At 39.0% G+C, this 17,663-nt stretch overlaps 1 protein-coding gene across 3 annotated transcripts in view; it reads right to left on the bottom strand.

Moving 5' to 3' along the window:
* Nucleotides 1-17,663, bottom strand: part of LOC131432018 (embryonic polarity protein dorsal-like) — a 98,738-nt gene that overhangs the window by 69,168 nt on the left and 11,907 nt on the right. The window lies entirely within an intron of this gene.

The following is a 17,663-nucleotide window of genomic DNA, read 5'->3' as shown; positions in this document are numbered from 1 at the left end:
CAAGATGGCGACTTCCGGTTTATTAATATTCCTTGAAAACCCTTACAATATGGGAATCTTCGGAACGGAATTGATGAGTAGAAGTCGAAAAACGATGTTTGAGGTGGATCTGAATTCCAAGATGGCGACTTCCGGTTTATTAATATTCCTTGAAAACCCTTACAATATGGGAATCTTCGGAACGGAATTGATGAGTAGAAGTCGAAAAACGATGTTTGAGGTGGATCTGAATTCCAAGATGGCGACTTCCGGTTTATTAATATTCCTTGAAAACCCTTACAATATGGGTATCTTCGGAACGGAATTGATGAGTAGATGTCGAAAAACGATGTTTGAGGTGGATCTGAATTCCAAGATGGCGACTTCCGGTTTATTAATATTCCTTGAAAACCCTTACAATATGGGAATCTTCGGAACGGAATTGATGAGTAGAAGTCGAAAAACGATGTTTGAGGTGGATCTGAATTCCAAGATGGCGACTTCCGGTTTATTAATATTCCTTGAAAACCCTTACAATATGGGAATCTTCGGAACGGAATTGATGAGTAGATGTCGAAAAACGATGTTTGAGGTGGATCTGAATTCCAAGATGGCGACTTCCGGTTTATTAATATTCCTTGAAAACCCTTACAATATGGGAATCTTCGGAACGGAATTGATGAGTAGAAGTCGAATAACGATGTTTGAGGTGGATCTGAATTCCAAGATGGCGACTTCCGGTTTATTAATATTCCTTGAAAACCCTTACAATATGGGTATCTTCGGAACGGAATTGATGAGTAGATGTCGAAAAACGATGTTTGAGGTGGATCTGAATTCCAAGATGGCGACTTCCGGTTTATTAATATTCCTTGAAAACCCTTACAATATGGGAATCTTCGGAACGGAATTGATGAGTAGAAGTCGAAAAACGATGTTTGAGGTGGATCTGAATTCCAAGATGGCGACTTCCGGTTTATTAATATTCCTTGAAAACCCTTACAATATGGGTATCTTCGGAACGGAATTGATGAGTAGAAGTCGAAAAACGATGTTTGAGGTGGATCTGAATTCCAAGATGGCGACTTCCGGTTTATTAATATTTCTTGAAAACCCTTACAATATGGATATTTTCGGAACGGAATTGATGAGTAGATGTCGAAAAACGATGTTCGAGGTAGTTCTGAAATTCAAGATGGCGACTTCCGGTTTGTTGATATTCCTTGAAAACCCTTACAATATGGGAATCTTCGGAACGGAATTGATGAGTAGAAGTCGAAAAACGATGTTTGAGGTGGATCTGAATTCCAAGATGGCGACTTCCGGTTTAATAATATTCCTTGAAAACCCTTACAATATGGGTATCTTCGGAACGGAATTGATGAGTAGAAGTCGAAAAACGATGTTTGAGGTGGATCTGAATTCCAAGATGGCGACTTCCGGTTTAATAATATTCCTTGAAAACCCTTACAATATGGGTATTTTCGGAACGGAATTGATGAGTAGATGTCGAAAAACGATGTTCGAGGTAGTTCTGAAATTCAAGATGGCGACTTCCGGTTTGTTGATATTCCTTGAAAACCCTTACAATATGGGAATCTTCGGAACGGAATTGATGAGTAGAAGTCGAAAAACGATGTTTGAGGTGGATCTGAATTCCAAGATGGCGACTTCCGGTTTATTAATATTCCTTGAAAACCCTTACAATATGGGTATCTTCGGAACGGAATTGATGAGTAGATGTCGAAAAACGATGTTTGAGGTGGATCTGAATTCCAAGATGGCGACTTCCGGTTTATTAATATTCCTTGAAAACCCTTACAATATGGGTATCTTCGGAACGGAATTGATGAGTAGATGTCGAAAAACGATATTTGAGGTGGATCTGAATTCCATGATGGCGACTTCCGGTTTGTTGATATTCTTTGAAAACCCTTACAATATGGATATTTTCGGAACGGAATTGATGAGTAGATGTCGAAAAACGATGTTTGAGGTGGATCTGAATTCCATGATGGCGACTTCCGGTTTGTTGATATTCTTTGAAAACCCTTACAATATGGATATTTTCGGAACGGAATTGATGAGTAGATGTCGAAAAACGATGTTCGAGGTAGTTCTGAAATTCAAGATGGCGACTTCCGGTTTGTTGATATTCCTTGAAAACCCTTACAATATGGGTATCTTCGGAACGGAATTGATGAGTAGATGTCGAAAAACGATGTTTGAGGTGGATCTGAATTCCAAGATGGCGACTTCCGGTTTATTAATATTCCTTGAAAACCCTTACAATATGGGAATCTTCGGAACGGAATTGATGAGTAGAAGTCGAAAAACGATGTTTGAGGTGGATCTGAATTCCAAGATGGCGACTTCCGGTTTATTAATATTCCTTGAAAACCCTTACAATATGGGAATCTTCGGAACGGAATTGATGAGTAGAAGTCGAAAAACGATGTTTGAGGTGGATCTGAATTCCAAGATGGCGACTTCCGGTTTATTAATATTCCTTGAAAACCCTTACAATATGGGTATCTTCGGAACGGAATTGATGAGTAGATGTCGAAAAACGATGTTTGAGGTGGATCTGAATTCCAAGATGGCGACTTCCGGTTTATTAATATTCCTTGAAAACCCTTACAATATGGGTATCTTCGGAACGGAATTGATGAGTAGATGTCGAAAAACGATGTTTGAGGTGGATCTGAATTCCAAGATGGCGACTTCCGGTTTATTAATATTCCTTGAAAACCCTTACAATATGGGAATCTTCGGAACGGAATTGATGAGTAGAAGTCGAAAAACGATGTTTGAGGTGGATCTGAATTCCAAGATGGCGACTTCCGGTTTATTAATATTCCTTGAAAACCCTTACAATATGGGAATCTTCGGAACGGAATTGATGAGTAGAAGTCGAAAAACGATGTTTGAGGTGGATCTGAATTCCAAGATGGCGACTTCCGGTTTGTTGATATTCCTTGAAAACCCTTACAATATGGGTATCTTCGGAACGGAATTGATGAGTAGATGTCGAAAAACGATGTTTGAGGTGGATCTGAATTCCAAGATGGCGACTTCCGGTTTATTAATATTCCTTGAAAACCCTTACAATATGGGAATCTTCGGAACGGAATTGATGAGTAGAAGTCGAAAAACGATGTTTGAGGTGGATCTGAATTCCAAGATGGCGACTTCCGGTTTATTAATATTCCTTGAAAACCCTTACAATATGGGAATCTTCGGAACGGAATTGATGAGTAGAAGTCGAAAAACGATGTTTGAGGTGGATCTGAATTCCAAGATGGCGACTTCCGGTTTATTAATATTCCTTGAAAACCCTTACAATATGGGTATCTTCGGAACGGAATTGATGAGTAGATGTCGAAAAACGATGTTTGAGGTGGATCTGAATTCCAAGATGGCGACTTCCGGTTTATTAATATTCCTTGAAAACCCTTACAATATGGGTATCTTCGGAACGGAATTGATGAGTAGATGTCGAAAAACGATGTTTGAGGTGGATCTGAATTCCATGATGGCGACTTCCGGTTTGTTGATATTCTTTGAAAACCCTTACAATATGGATATTTTCGGAACGGAATTGATGAGTAGATGTCGAAAAACGATGTTCGAGGTAGTTCTGAAATTCAAGATGGCGACTTCCGGTTTGTTGATATTCCTTGAAAACCCTTACAATATGGGTATCTTCGGAACGGAATTGATGAGTAGATGTCGAAAAACGATGTTTGAGGTGGATCTGAATTCCAAGATGGCGACTTCCGGTTTATTAATATTCCTTGAAAACCCTTACAATATGGGTATTTTCGGAACGGAATTGATGAGTAGATGTCGAAAAACGATGTTCGAGGTAGTTCTGAAATTCAAGATGGCGACTTCCGGTTTGTTGATATTCCTTGAAAACCCTTACAATATGGGAATCTTCGGAACGGAATTGATGAGTAGAAGTCGAAAAACGATGTTTGAGGTGGATCTGAATTCCAAGATGGCGACTTCCGGTTTATTAATATTCCTTGAAAACCCTTACAATATGGGTATCTTCGGAACGGAATTGATGAGTAGATGCCGAAAAACGATGTTTGAGGTGGATCTGAATTCCATGATGGCGACTTCCGGTTTGTTGATATTCTTTGAAAACCCTTACAATATGGGTATCTTCGGAACGGAATTGATGAGTAGATGTCGAAAAACGATGTTCGAGGTAGTTCTGAAATTCAAGATGGCGACTTCCGGTTTGTTGATATTCCTTGAAAACCCTTACAATATGGGTATCTTCGGAACGGAATTGATGAGTAGATGTCGAAAAACGATGTTTGAGGTGGATCTGAATTCCAAGATGGCGACTTCCGGTTTATTAATATTCCTTGAAAACCCTTACAATATGGGAATCTTCGGAACGGAATTGATGAGTAGAAGTCGAAAAACGATGTTTGAGGTGGATCTGAATTCCAAGATGGCGACTTCCGGTTTATTAATATTCCTTGAAAACCCTTACAATATGGGAATCTTCGGAACGGAATTGATGAGTAGAAGTCGAAAAACGATGTTTGAGGTGGATCTGAATTCCAAGATGGCGACTTCCGGTTTATTAATATTCCTTGAAAACCCTTACAATATGGGTATCTTCGGAACGGAATTGATGAGTAGAAGTCGAAAAACGATGTTTGAGGTGGATCTGAATTCCAAGATGGCGACTTCCGGTTTATTAATATTCCTTGAAAACCCTTACAATATGGGTATCTTCGGAACGGAATTGATGAGTAGATGTCGAAAAACGATGTTTGAGGTGGATCTGAATTCCAAGATGGCGACTTCCGGTTTATTAATATTCCTTGAAAACCCTTACAATATGGGAATCTTCGGAACGGAATTGATGAGTAGAAGTCGAAAAACGATGTTTGAGGTGGATCTGAATTCCAAGATGGCGACTTCCGGTTTATTAATATTCCTTGAAAACCCTTACAATATGGGTATCTTCGGAACGGAATTGATGAGTAGAAGTCGAAAAACGATGTTTGAGGTGGATCTGAATTCCAAGATGGCGACTTCCGGTTTATTAATATTCCTTGAAAACCCTTACAATATGGGAATCTTCGGAACGGAATTGATGAGTAGATGTCGAAAAACGATGTTTGAGGTGGATCTGAATTCCAAGATGGCGACTTCCGGTTTATTAATATTCCTTGAAAACCCTTACAATATGGGAATCTTCGGAACGGAATTAATGAGTAGATGTCGAAAAACGATGTTTGAGGTGGATCTGAATTCCAAGATGGCGACTTCCGGTTTATTAATATTCCTTGAAAACCCTTACAATATGGGAATCTTCGGAACGGAATTAATGAGTAGATGTCGAAAAACGATGTTTGAGGTGGATCTGAATTCCAAGATGGCGACTTCCGGTTTATTAATATTCCTTGAAAACCCTTACAATATGGATATTTTCGGAACGGAATTGATGAGTAGATGTCGAAAAACGATGTTCGAGGTAGTTCTGAAATTCAAGGTGGCGACTTCCGGTTTGTTGATATTCCTTGAAAACCCTTACAATATGGGAATCTTCGGAACGGAATTGATGAGTAGATGTCGAAAAACGATGTTTGAGGTGGATCTGAATTCCATGATGGCGACTTCCGGTTTGTTGATATTCTTTGAAAACCCTTACAATATGGATATTTTCGGAACGGAATTGATGAGTAGATGTCGGAAAACGATGTTTGAGGTAGTTCTGAATTCCAAGATGGCGACTTCCGGTTTATTAATATTCCTTGAAAACCCTTACAATATGGGTATCTTCGGAACGGAATTGATGAGTAGAAGTCGAAAAACGATGTTTGAGGTGGATCTGAATTCCAAGATGGCGACTTCCGGTTTATTGATATTCCTTGAAAACCCTTACAATATGGATATTTTCGGAACGGAATTGATGAGTAGAAGTCGAAAAACGATGTTTGAGGTGGATCTGAATTCCAAGATGGCGACTTCCGGTTTATTAATATTCCTTGAAAACCCTTACAATATGGGTATCTTCGGAACGGAATTGATGAGTAGATGTCGAAAAACGATGTTTGAGGTGGATCTGAATTCCAAGATGGCGACTTCCGGTTTATTAATATTCCTTGAAAACCCTTACAATATGGATATTTTCGGAACGGAATTGATGAGTAGATGTCGAAAAACGATGTTCGAGGTAGTTCTGAAATTCAAGGTGGCGACTTCCGGTTTGTTGATATTCCTTGAAAACCCTTACAATATGGGAATCTTCGGAACGGAATTGATGAGTAGATGTCGAAAAACGATGTTTGAGGTGGATCTGAATTCCAAGATGGCGACTTCCGGTTTATTAATATTCCTTGAAAACCCTTACAATATGGGTATCTTCGGAACGGAATTGATGAGTAGATGTCGAAAAACGATGTTTGAGGTGGATCTGAATTCCATGATGGCGACTTCCGGTTTGTTGATATTCTTTGAAAACCCTTACAATATGGATATTTTCGGAACGGAATTGATGAGTAGATGTCGGAAAACGATGTTTGAGGTAGTTCTGAATTCCAAGATGGCGACTTCCGGTTTATTAATATTCCTTGAAAACCCTTACAATATGGGTATCTTCGGAACGGAATTGATGAGTAGAAGTCGAAAAACGATGTTTGAGGTGGATCTGAATTCCAAGATGGCGACTTCCGGTTTATTAATATTCCTTGAAAACCGTTACAATATGGGTATCTTCGGAACGGAATTGATGAGTAGAAGTCGAAAAACGATGTTTGAGGTGGATCTGAATTCCAAGATGGCGACTTCCGGTTTATTAATATTCCTTGAAAACCCTTACAATATGGGTATCTTCGGAACGGAATTGATGAGTAGATGTCGAAAAACGATGTTTGAGGTGGATCTGAATTCCAAGATGGCGACTTCCGGTTTATTAATATTCCTTGAAAACCCTTACAATATGGGAATCTTCGGAACGGAATTGATGAGTAGAAGTCGAAAAACGATGTTTGAGGTGGATCTGAATTCCAAGATGGCGACTTCCGGTTTATTAATATTCCTTGAAAACCCTTACAATATGGGTATCTTCGGAACGGAATTGATGAGTAGAAGTCGAAAAACGATGTTTGAGGTGGATCTGAATTCCAAGATGGCGACTTCCGGTTTATTAATATTCCTTGAAAACCCTTACAATATGGGAATCTTCGGAACGGAATTGATGAGTAGATGTCGAAAAACGATGTTTGAGGTGGATCTGAATTCCAAGATGGCGACTTCCGGTTTATTAATATTCCTTGAAAACCCTTACAATATGGGAATCTTCGGAACGGAATTAATGAGTAGATGTCGAAAAACGATGTTTGAGGTGGATCTGAATTCCAAGATGGCGACTTCCGGTTTATTAATATTCCTTGAAAACCCTTACAATATGGGAATCTTCGGAACGGAATTAATGAGTAGATGTCGAAAAACGATGTTTGAGGTGGATCTGAATTCCAAGATGGCGACTTCCGGTTTATTAATATTCCTTGAAAACCCTTACAATATGGATATTTTCGGAACGGAATTGATGAGTAGATGTCGAAAAACGATGTTCGAGGTAGTTCTGAAATTCAAGGTGGCGACTTCCGGTTTGTTGATATTCCTTGAAAACCCTTACAATATGGGAATCTTCGGAACGGAATTGATGAGTAGATGTCGAAAAACGATGTTTGAGGTGGATCTGAATTCCATGATGGCGACTTCCGGTTTGTTGATATTCTTTGAAAACCCTTACAATATGGATATTTTCGGAACGGAATTGATGAGTAGATGTCGGAAAACGATGTTTGAGGTGGATCTGAATTCCAAGATGGCGACTTCCGGTTTATTAATATTCCTTGAAAACCCTTACAATATGGGTATCTTCGGAACGGAATTGATGAGTAGAAGTCGAAAAACGATGTTTGAGGTGGATCTGAATTCCAAGATGGCGACTTCCGGTTTATTGATATTCCTTGAAAACCCTTACAATATGGATATTTTCGGAACGGAATTGATGAGTAGAAGTCGAAAAACGATGTTTGAGGTGGATCTGAATTCCAAGATGGCGACTTCCGGTTTATTAATATTCCTTGAAAACCCTTACAATATGGGTATCTTCGGAACGGAATTGATGAGTAGATGTCGAAAAACGATGTTTGAGGTGGATCTGAATTCCAAGATGGCGACTTCCGGTTTATTAATATTCCTTGAAAACCCTTACAATATGGATATTTTCGGAACGGAATTGATGAGTAGATGTCGAAAAACGATGTTCGAGGTAGTTCTGAAATTCAAGGTGGCGACTTCCGGTTTGTTGATATTCCTTGAAAACCCTTACAATATGGGAATCTTCGGAACGGAATTGATGAGTAGATGTCGAAAAACGATGTTTGAGGTGGATCTGAATTCCAAGATGGCGACTTCCGGTTTATTAATATTCCTTGAAAACCCTTACAATATGGGTATCTTCGGAACGGAATTGATGAGTAGATGTCGAAAAACGATGTTTGAGGTGGATCTGAATTCCATGATGGCGACTTCCGGTTTGTTGATATTCTTTGAAAACCCTTACAATATGGATATTTTCGGAACGGAATTGATGAGTAGATGTCGGAAAACGATGTTTGAGGTAGTTCTGAATTCCAAGATGGCGACTTCCGGTTTATTAATATTCCTTGAAAACCCTTACAATATGGGTATCTTCGGAACGGAATTGATGAGTAGAAGTCGAAAAACGATGTTTGAGGTGGATCTGAATTCCAAGATGGCGACTTCCGGTTTATTAATATTCCTTGAAAACCCTTACAATATGGGTATCTTCGGAACGGAATTGATGAGTAGAAGTCGAAAAACGATGTTTGAGGTGGATCTGAATTCCAAGATGGCGACTTCCGGTTTATTAATATTCCTTGAAAACCCTTACAATATGGGTATCTTCGGAACGGAATTGATGAGTAGATGTCGAAAAACGATGTTTGAGGTGGATCTGAATTCCAAGATGGCGACTTCCGGTTTATTAATATTCCTTGAAAACCCTTACAATATGGGTATCTTCGGAACGGAATTGATGAGTAGATGTCGAAAAACGATGTTTGAGGTGGATCTGAATTCCAAGATGGCGACTTCCGGTTTATTAATATTCCTTGAAAACCCTTACAATATGGGTATCTTCGGAACGGAATTGATGAGTAGATGTCGAAAAACGATGTTTGAGGTGGATCTGAATTCCAAGATGGCGACTTCCGGTTTATTAATATTCCTTGAAAACCCTTACAATATGGATATTTTCGGAACGGAATTGATGAGTAGATGTCGAAAAACGATGTTCGAGGTAGTTCTGAAATTCAAGGTGGCGACTTCCGGTTTGTTGATATTCCTTGAAAACCCTTACAATATGGGAATCTTCGGAACGGAATTGATGAGTAGATGTCGAAAAACGATGTTTGAGGTGGATCTGAATTCCATGATGGCGACTTCCGGTTTGTTGATATTCTTTGAAAACCCTTACAATATGGATATTTTCGGAACGGAATTGATGAGTAGATGTCGGAAAACGATGTTTGAGGTAGTTCTGAATTCCAAGATGGCGACTTCCGGTTTATTAATATTCCTTGAAAACCCTTACAATATGGGTATCTTCGGAACGGAATTGATGAGTAGAAGTCGAAAAACGATGTTTGAGGTGGATCTGAATTCCAAGATGGCGACTTCCGGTTTATTGATATTCCTTGAAAACCCTTACAATATGGATATTTTCGGAACGGAATTGATGAGTAGAAGTCGAAAAACGATGTTTGAGGTGGATCTGAATTCCAAGATGGCGACTTCCGGTTTATTAATATTCCTTGAAAACCCTTACAATATGGGTATCTTCGGAACGGAATTGATGAGTAGATGTCGAAAAACGATGTTTGAGGTGGATCTGAATTCCAAGATGGCGACTTCCGGTTTATTAATATTCCTTGAAAACCCTTACAATATGGATATTTTCGGAACGGAATTGATGAGTAGATGTCGAAAAACGATGTTCGAGGTAGTTCTGAAATTCAAGGTGGCGACTTCCGGTTTGTTGATATTCCTTGAAAACCCTTACAATATGGGAATCTTCGGAACGGAATTGATGAGTAGATGTCGAAAAACGATGTTTGAGGTGGATCTGAATTCCAAGATGGCGACTTCCGGTTTATTAATATTCCTTGAAAACCCTTACAATATGGGTATCTTCGGAACGGAATTGATGAGTAGATGTCGAAAAACGATGTTTGAGGTGGATCTGAATTCCATGATGGCGACTTCCGGTTTGTTGATATTCTTTGAAAACCCTTACAATATGGATATTTTCGGAACGGAATTGATGAGTAGATGTCGGAAAACGATGTTTGAGGTAGTTCTGAATTCCAAGATGGCGACTTCCGGTTTATTAATATTCCTTGAAAACCCTTACAATATGGGTATCTTCGGAACGGAATTGATGAGTAGAAGTCGAAAAACGATGTTTGAGGTGGATCTGAATTCCAAGATGGCGACTTCCGGTTTATTAATATTCCTTGAAAACCCTTACAATATGGGTATCTTCGGAACGGAATTGATGAGTAGAAGTCGAAAAACGATGTTTGAGGTGGATCTGAATTCCAAGATGGCGACTTCCGGTTTATTAATATTCCTTGAAAACCCTTACAATATGGGTATCTTCGGAACGGAATTGATGAGTAGATGTCGAAAAACGATGTTTGAGGTGGATCTGAATTCCAAGATGGCGACTTCCGGTTTATTAATATTCCTTGAAAACCCTTACAATATGGGTATCTTCGGAACGGAATTGATGAGTAGATGTCGGAAAACGATGTTTGAGGTAGTTCTGAATTCCAAGATGGCGACTTCCGGTTTATTAATATTCCTTGAAAACCCTTACAATATGGGTATCTTCGGAACGGAATTGATGAGTAGAAGTCGAAAAACGATGTTTGAGGTGGATCTGAATTCCAAGATGGCGACTTCCGGTTTATTAATATTCCTTGAAAACCCTTACAATATGGGTATCTTCGGAACGGAATTGATGAGTAGAAGTCGAAAAACGATGTTTGAGGTGGATCTGAATTCCAAGATGGCGACTTCCGGTTTATTAATATTCCTTGAAAACCCTTACAATATGGGTATTTTCGGAACAGAATTGATGAGTAGATGCCAGAAAACGATGTTTGAGGTGGTTCTGAAATTCAAAATGGCGACTTCTGGTTTGTTGATATTCCTTGAAAACCCTTACAATATGGATATTTTCGAAACGGAATTGATGAGTAGATGTCGGAAAACGATGTTTGAGGTAGTTCTGAATTCCAAGATGTCGACTTCCGGTTTATTGATATTCCTTGAAAACCCTTACAATATGGATATTTTCGGAACGGAATTGATGAGTAGAAGTCGAAAAACGATGTTTGAGGTGGATCTGAATTCCAAGATGGCGACTTCCGGTTTATTAATATTCCTTGAAAACCCTTACAATATGGGTATCTTCGGAACGGAATTGATGAGTAGAAGTCGAAAAACGATGTTTGAGGTGGATCTGAATTCCAAGATGGCGACTTCCGGTTTATTAATATTCCTTGAAAACCCTTACAATATGGGTATCTTCGGAACGGAATTGATGAGTAGATGTCGAAAAACGATGTTTGAGGTGGATCTGAATTCCAAGATGGCGACTTCCGGTTTATTAATATTCCTTGAAAACCCTTACAATATGGGTATCTTCGGAACGGAATTGATGAGTAGATGTCGAAAAACGATGTTTGAGGTGGATCTGAATTCCATGATGGCGACTTCCGGTTTGTTGATATTCTTTGAAAACCCTTACAATATGGGTATTTTCGGAACAGAATTGATGAGTAGATGCCAGAAAACGATGTTTGAGGTGGTTCTGAAATTCAAAATGGCGACTTCCGGTTTGTTGATATTCCTTGAAAACCCTTACAATATGGATATTTTCGGAACGGAATTGATGAGTAGATGTCGGAAAACGATGTTTGAGGTAGTTCTGAATTCCAAGATGTCGACTTCCGGTTTATTGATATTCCTTGAAAACCCTTACAATATGGATATTTTCGGAACGGAATTGATGAGTAGAAGTCGAAAAACGATGTTTGAGGTGGATCTGAATTCCAAGATGGCGACTTCCGGTTTATTAATATTCCTTGAAAACCCTTACAATATGGGTATCTTCGGAACGGAATTGATGAGTAGAAGTCGAAAAACGATGTTTGAGGTGGATCTGAATTCCAAGATGGCGACTTCCGGTTTATTAATATTCCTTGAAAACCCTTACAATATGGGTATCTTCGGAACGGAATTGATGAGTAGATGTCGAAAAACGATGTTTGAGGTGGATCTGAATTCCAAGATGGCGACTTCCGGTTTATTAATATTCCTTGAAAACCCTTACAATATGGGTATCTTCGGAACGGAATTGATGAGTAGATGTCGAAAAACGATGTTTGAGGTGAATCTGAATTCCATGATGGCGACTTCCGGTTTGTTGATATTCTTTGAAAACCCTTACAATATGGGTATTTTCGGAACAGAATTGATGAGTAGATGCCAAAAAACGATGTTTGAGGTGGTTCTGAAATTCAAAATGGCGACTTCCGGTTTGTTGATATTCCTTGAAAACCCTTACAATATGGGTATCTTCGGAACGGAATTGATGAGTAGATGTCGAAAAACGATGTTTGAGGTGGATCTGAATTCCAAGATGGCGACTTCCGGTTTATTAATATTCCTTGAAAACCCTTACAATATGGGTATCTTCGGAACGGAATTGATGAGTAGAAGTCGAAAAACGATGTTTGAGGTGGATCTGAATTCCAAGATGGCGACTTCCGGTTTATTAATATTCCTTGAAAACCCTTACAATATGGATATTTTCGGAACGGAATTGATGAGTAGATGTCGGAAAACGATGTTTGAGGTAGTTCTGAATTCCAAGATGTCGACTTCCGGTTTATTGATATTCCTTGAAAACCCTTACAATATGGATATTTTCGGAACGGAATTGATGAGTAGAAGTCGAAAAACGATGTTTGAGGTGGATCTGAATTCCAAGATGGCGACTTCCGGTTTATTAATATTCCTTGAAAACCCTTACAATATGGGTATCTTCGGAACGGAATTGATGAGTAGAAGTCGAAAAACGATGTTTGAGGTGGATCTGAATTCCAAGATGGCGACTTCCGGTTTATTAATATTCCTTGAAAACCCTTACAATATGGGTATCTTCGGAACGGAATTGATGAGTAGATGTCGAAAAACGATGTTTGAGGTGGATCTGAATTCCAAGATGGCGACTTCCGGTTTATTAATATTCCTTGAAAACCCTTACAATATGGGTATCTTCGGAACGGAATTGATGAGTAGATGTCGAAAAACGATGTTTGAGGTGGATCTGAATTCCAAGATGGCGACTTCCGGTTTATTAATATTCCTTGAAAACCCTTACAATATGGGTATCTTCGGAACGGAATTGATGAGTAGATGTCGAAAAACGATGTTTGAGGTGGATCTGAATTCCATGATGGCGACTTCCGGTTTGTTGATATTCTTTGAAAACCCTTACAATATGGATATTTTCGGAACGGAATTGATGAGTAGATGTCGAAAAACGATGTTTGAGGTGGATCTGAATTCCAAGATGGCGACTTCCGGTTTATTAATATTCCTTGAAAACCCTTACAATATGGGTATCTTCGGAACGGAATTGATGAGTAGATGTCGAAAAACGATGTTTGAGGTGGATCTGAATTCCATGATGGCGACTTCCGGTTTGTTGATATTCTTTGAAAACCCTTACAATATGGGTATTTTCGGAACAGAATTGATGAGTAGAAGTCGAAAAACGATGTTTGAGGTGGATCTGAATTCCAAGATGGCGACTTCCGGTTTATTAATATTCCTTGAAAACCCTTACAATATGGGTATCTTCGGAACGGAATTGATGAGTAGATGTCGAAAAACGATGTTTGAGGTGGATCTGAATTCCATGATGGCGACTTCCGGTTTGTTGATATTCCTTGAAAACCCTTACAATATGGGAATCTTCGGAACGGAATTGATGAGTAGAAGTCGAAAAACGATGTTTGAGGTGGATCTGAATTCCAAGATGGCGACTTCCGGTTTATTAATATTCCTTGAAAACCCTTACAATATGGGTATCTTCGGAACGGAATTGATGAGTAGATGTCGAAAAACGATGTTTGAGGTGGATCTGAATTCCATGATGGCGACTTCCGGTTTGTTGATATTCCTTGAAAACCCTTACAATATGGGAATCTTCGGAACGGAATTGATGAGTAGAAGTCGAAAAACGATGTTTGAGGTGGATCTGAATTCCAAGATGGCGACTTCCGGTTTATTAATATTCCTTGAAAACCCTTACAATATGGGTATCTTCGGAACGGAATTGATGAGTAGATGTCGAAAAACGATGTTTGAGGTGGATCTGAATTCCAAGATGGCGACTTCCGGTTTATTAATATTCCTTGAAAACCCTTACAATATGGGAATCTTCGGAACGGAATTGATGAGTAGAAGTCGAAAAACGATGTTTGAGGTGGATCTGAATTCCAAGATGGCGACTTCCGGTTTATTAATATTCCTTGAAAACCCTTACAATATGGGTATCTTCGGAACGGAATTGATGAGTAGATGTCGAAAAACGATGTTTGAGGTGGATCTGAATTCCAAGATGGCGACTTCCGGTTTATTAATATTCCTTGAAAACCCTTACAATATGGGAATCTTCGGAACGGAATTGATGAGTAGATGTCGAAAAACGATGTTTGAGGTGGATCTGAATTCCAAGATGTCGACTTCCGGTTTATTGATATTCCTTGAAAACCCTTACAATATGGATATTTTCGGAACGGAATTGATGAGTAGATGTCGAAAAACGATGTTCGAGGTAGTTCTGAAATTCAAGATGGCGACTTCCGGTTTGTTGATATTCCTTGAAAACCCTTACAATATGGGAATCTTCGGAACGGAATTGATGAGTAGAAGTCGAAAAACGATGTTTGAGGTGGATCTGAATTCCAAGATGGCGACTTCCGGTTTATTAATATTCCTTGAAAACCCTTACAATATGGGTATCTTCGGAACGGAATTGATGAGTAGATGTCGAAAAACGATGTTTGAGGTGGATCTGAATTCCATGATGGCGACTTCCGGTTTGTTGATATTCTTTGAAAACCCTTACAATATGGGTATTTTCGGAACAGAATTGATGAGTAGATGCCAGAAAACGATGTTTGAGGTGGTTCTGAAATTCAAAATGGCGACTTCCGGTTTATTGATATTCCTTGAAAACCCTTACAATATGGATATTTTCGGAACGGAATTGATGAGTAGAAGTCGAAAAACGATGTTTGAGGTAATTCTGAAATTCAAGATGGCGACTTCCGGTTTCTTGATATTCCTTGAAATCCCTTACAATATGGATATTTTCGGAACGGAATTGATGAGTAGATGTCGAAAAACGATGTTTGAGGTAGTTCTGATATTCAAGATGACGCCTTCCGATTTATCGATATTCCTTGAAACCCTTTACAATATAGGTATCTTCGGAACGGAATTAATGAGTAGATGTCGGAAAACGATGTTTGAGGTAGTTCTGAAATTCAAAATGGCGATTTCCGGTTTCTTGATATTCCTTGAAAACCCTTACAGTATGGATATTTTCGGAACGAAATTGATGAGTAGAAGTCGGAAAACGAAATTTGAGATGGTTTTGAAATGCAAAACAGAGACTTCCGGTTTATTAGTATTTTTTGAAAGTTTTTGCCGTATCTCTTGAATTTGGTATTCCTTGAAAACACTATACCGGAAGTAACCTCATTGAATTTTGAAACGAGCTCAAACATAGTTTATTGGTCTCCAATATGTTTCGGAATTTTCTTTGTTTTAAGGGTTTTTAAGGCAGATCGATAAACCGGAGGATATTATATTGGTATTCGAGACGACACCAAGCATAGTTTTTCGGCATCTGTTTATTAAATACTTTTCAATAATACCCATATTGTAAAGGAATATCGATAAACCGGAAGTCGCCATCTTGAATTTTAGAACCACCTTAAACATCGTCTTACGACAACTACTCATCAACCCCGCTCCGAAAATACCAATTTTGTTAGGGGTTTTAAGCAATATCAATCAACCGGAAGTCGCCATCTTGGATTTCCAAAATACCTCAAACATCATTTTCCGGAATCTACTTTTTAAACCCGTTCCAAAAATACCCATGTTGTAGTAGTTTCCATGGAATATAAATTAGTAGGAAATCGCTTTCTATGTATGCCAAAACCTCTTCCTAAGAAGTAGGTTCGTGAAAAAAGTTTTCGTTATTTGGGATTTGGTTCGTAAAAAGAGTTACGTAAAAAGAGGTAACGTATAAAAAGTGTTTGTAAACGGAGGCTTGGGTGTAGCTGTTGCACCTGTTTCTCACTACAAACGACTTTAGTACAACTTGAACTTGCACACGAAAAATTGTGCACAAGTTCAACACGGTGCATTTTTTCTTGAACACTGGATTTGACCTGAATACAGTTTCATATTTCGTAATAGGTCTTTGAGTTCCTCCACACCTCCCTTTCTAGTTTTTCAGAGGAAAGATCACTTTATCAGTGATAATTTAAGTTTTGGCGCCGAAACACAGCATTCAAGTGGCAGAATATCAGGAAAAAATACCAGGATTTGGCTAAATATTTCATTCACTATGTCAGACCCGTTTTGTTATTGCTCTTCAACTATGATTCTTATCTGTCGATCTGCGGCCATAAGCTCCAACTTTCGGACCGCAGCGTCTATGGTCTAATTAAAAAAAAAGCAATAATACCATCTATGAAGCGTGGATGACGGTCGTACACGACAAAAAACTTTACCATCTAACGACATTCCGGGAATCATAGCCACAGTGTATTTCCACTTGCAAGCACATCCGACAATATTCGGGCTGGTTTCCGAGGTTCGGGCATGAGTCCCTACAATTCTGAAATGTTTCCTTCTGTGAAGTTCCAGGCGGGATTTGTCACAGAAGGAAAGAGAAGTAGCGAGAGCTGTAGAAAAGTTTACTCAAGCTACCAAAACCTAAACAAAATTAAAATGAACGTGCCCAAGGGTTGTATTTTCATGTCAGCCCAAACCGTTTATCAAAACGTCTAACAAAAATGAGTACAACGTTAAAGAACTTGAACACTCCTCAAAACCCTTGAATTTCATTCATATTTACGTCGTTCCGGCTATGTTTCCGATTTTACCCACTCGCTTTCTTCCAGGAATCAGTATTCTGAGACCGAGTGCGTCTGCAGCGGGAGTTCAGACGGACCCAAGATCGAGTCGCAGAAAATCAAAAACCAAATTCATTTTTCCGTAGGTTTGGACACATCGCAAAAAGACGGAACTCGTAACTTAAGTAGAATGAACTGCCGAGCTGCTCTGTAACCGGTTATGCACTGGAAATGAAACGTGGGCGTCTTCCTTCGGTGTATGCCAATAAAAAGTTGAGATATGCAAATTATAAAGTCGTATATACTGAAGATTATCTGTTAATATTTAGAACGCAATTTTCTTTCAATGAAAATATTCAATTAATTTAGTAATTCAATGTT

Source organism: Malaya genurostris, chromosome 2 (genome assembly GCF_030247185.1).
Source record: "Malaya genurostris strain Urasoe2022 chromosome 2, Malgen_1.1, whole genome shotgun sequence".
Lineage (NCBI taxonomy): Eukaryota > Metazoa > Arthropoda > Insecta > Diptera > Culicidae > Malaya > Malaya genurostris.
The sequence above is the reverse complement of the archived record's forward strand: the minus strand, read 5'-3'. Positions and strand labels throughout refer to the sequence as shown.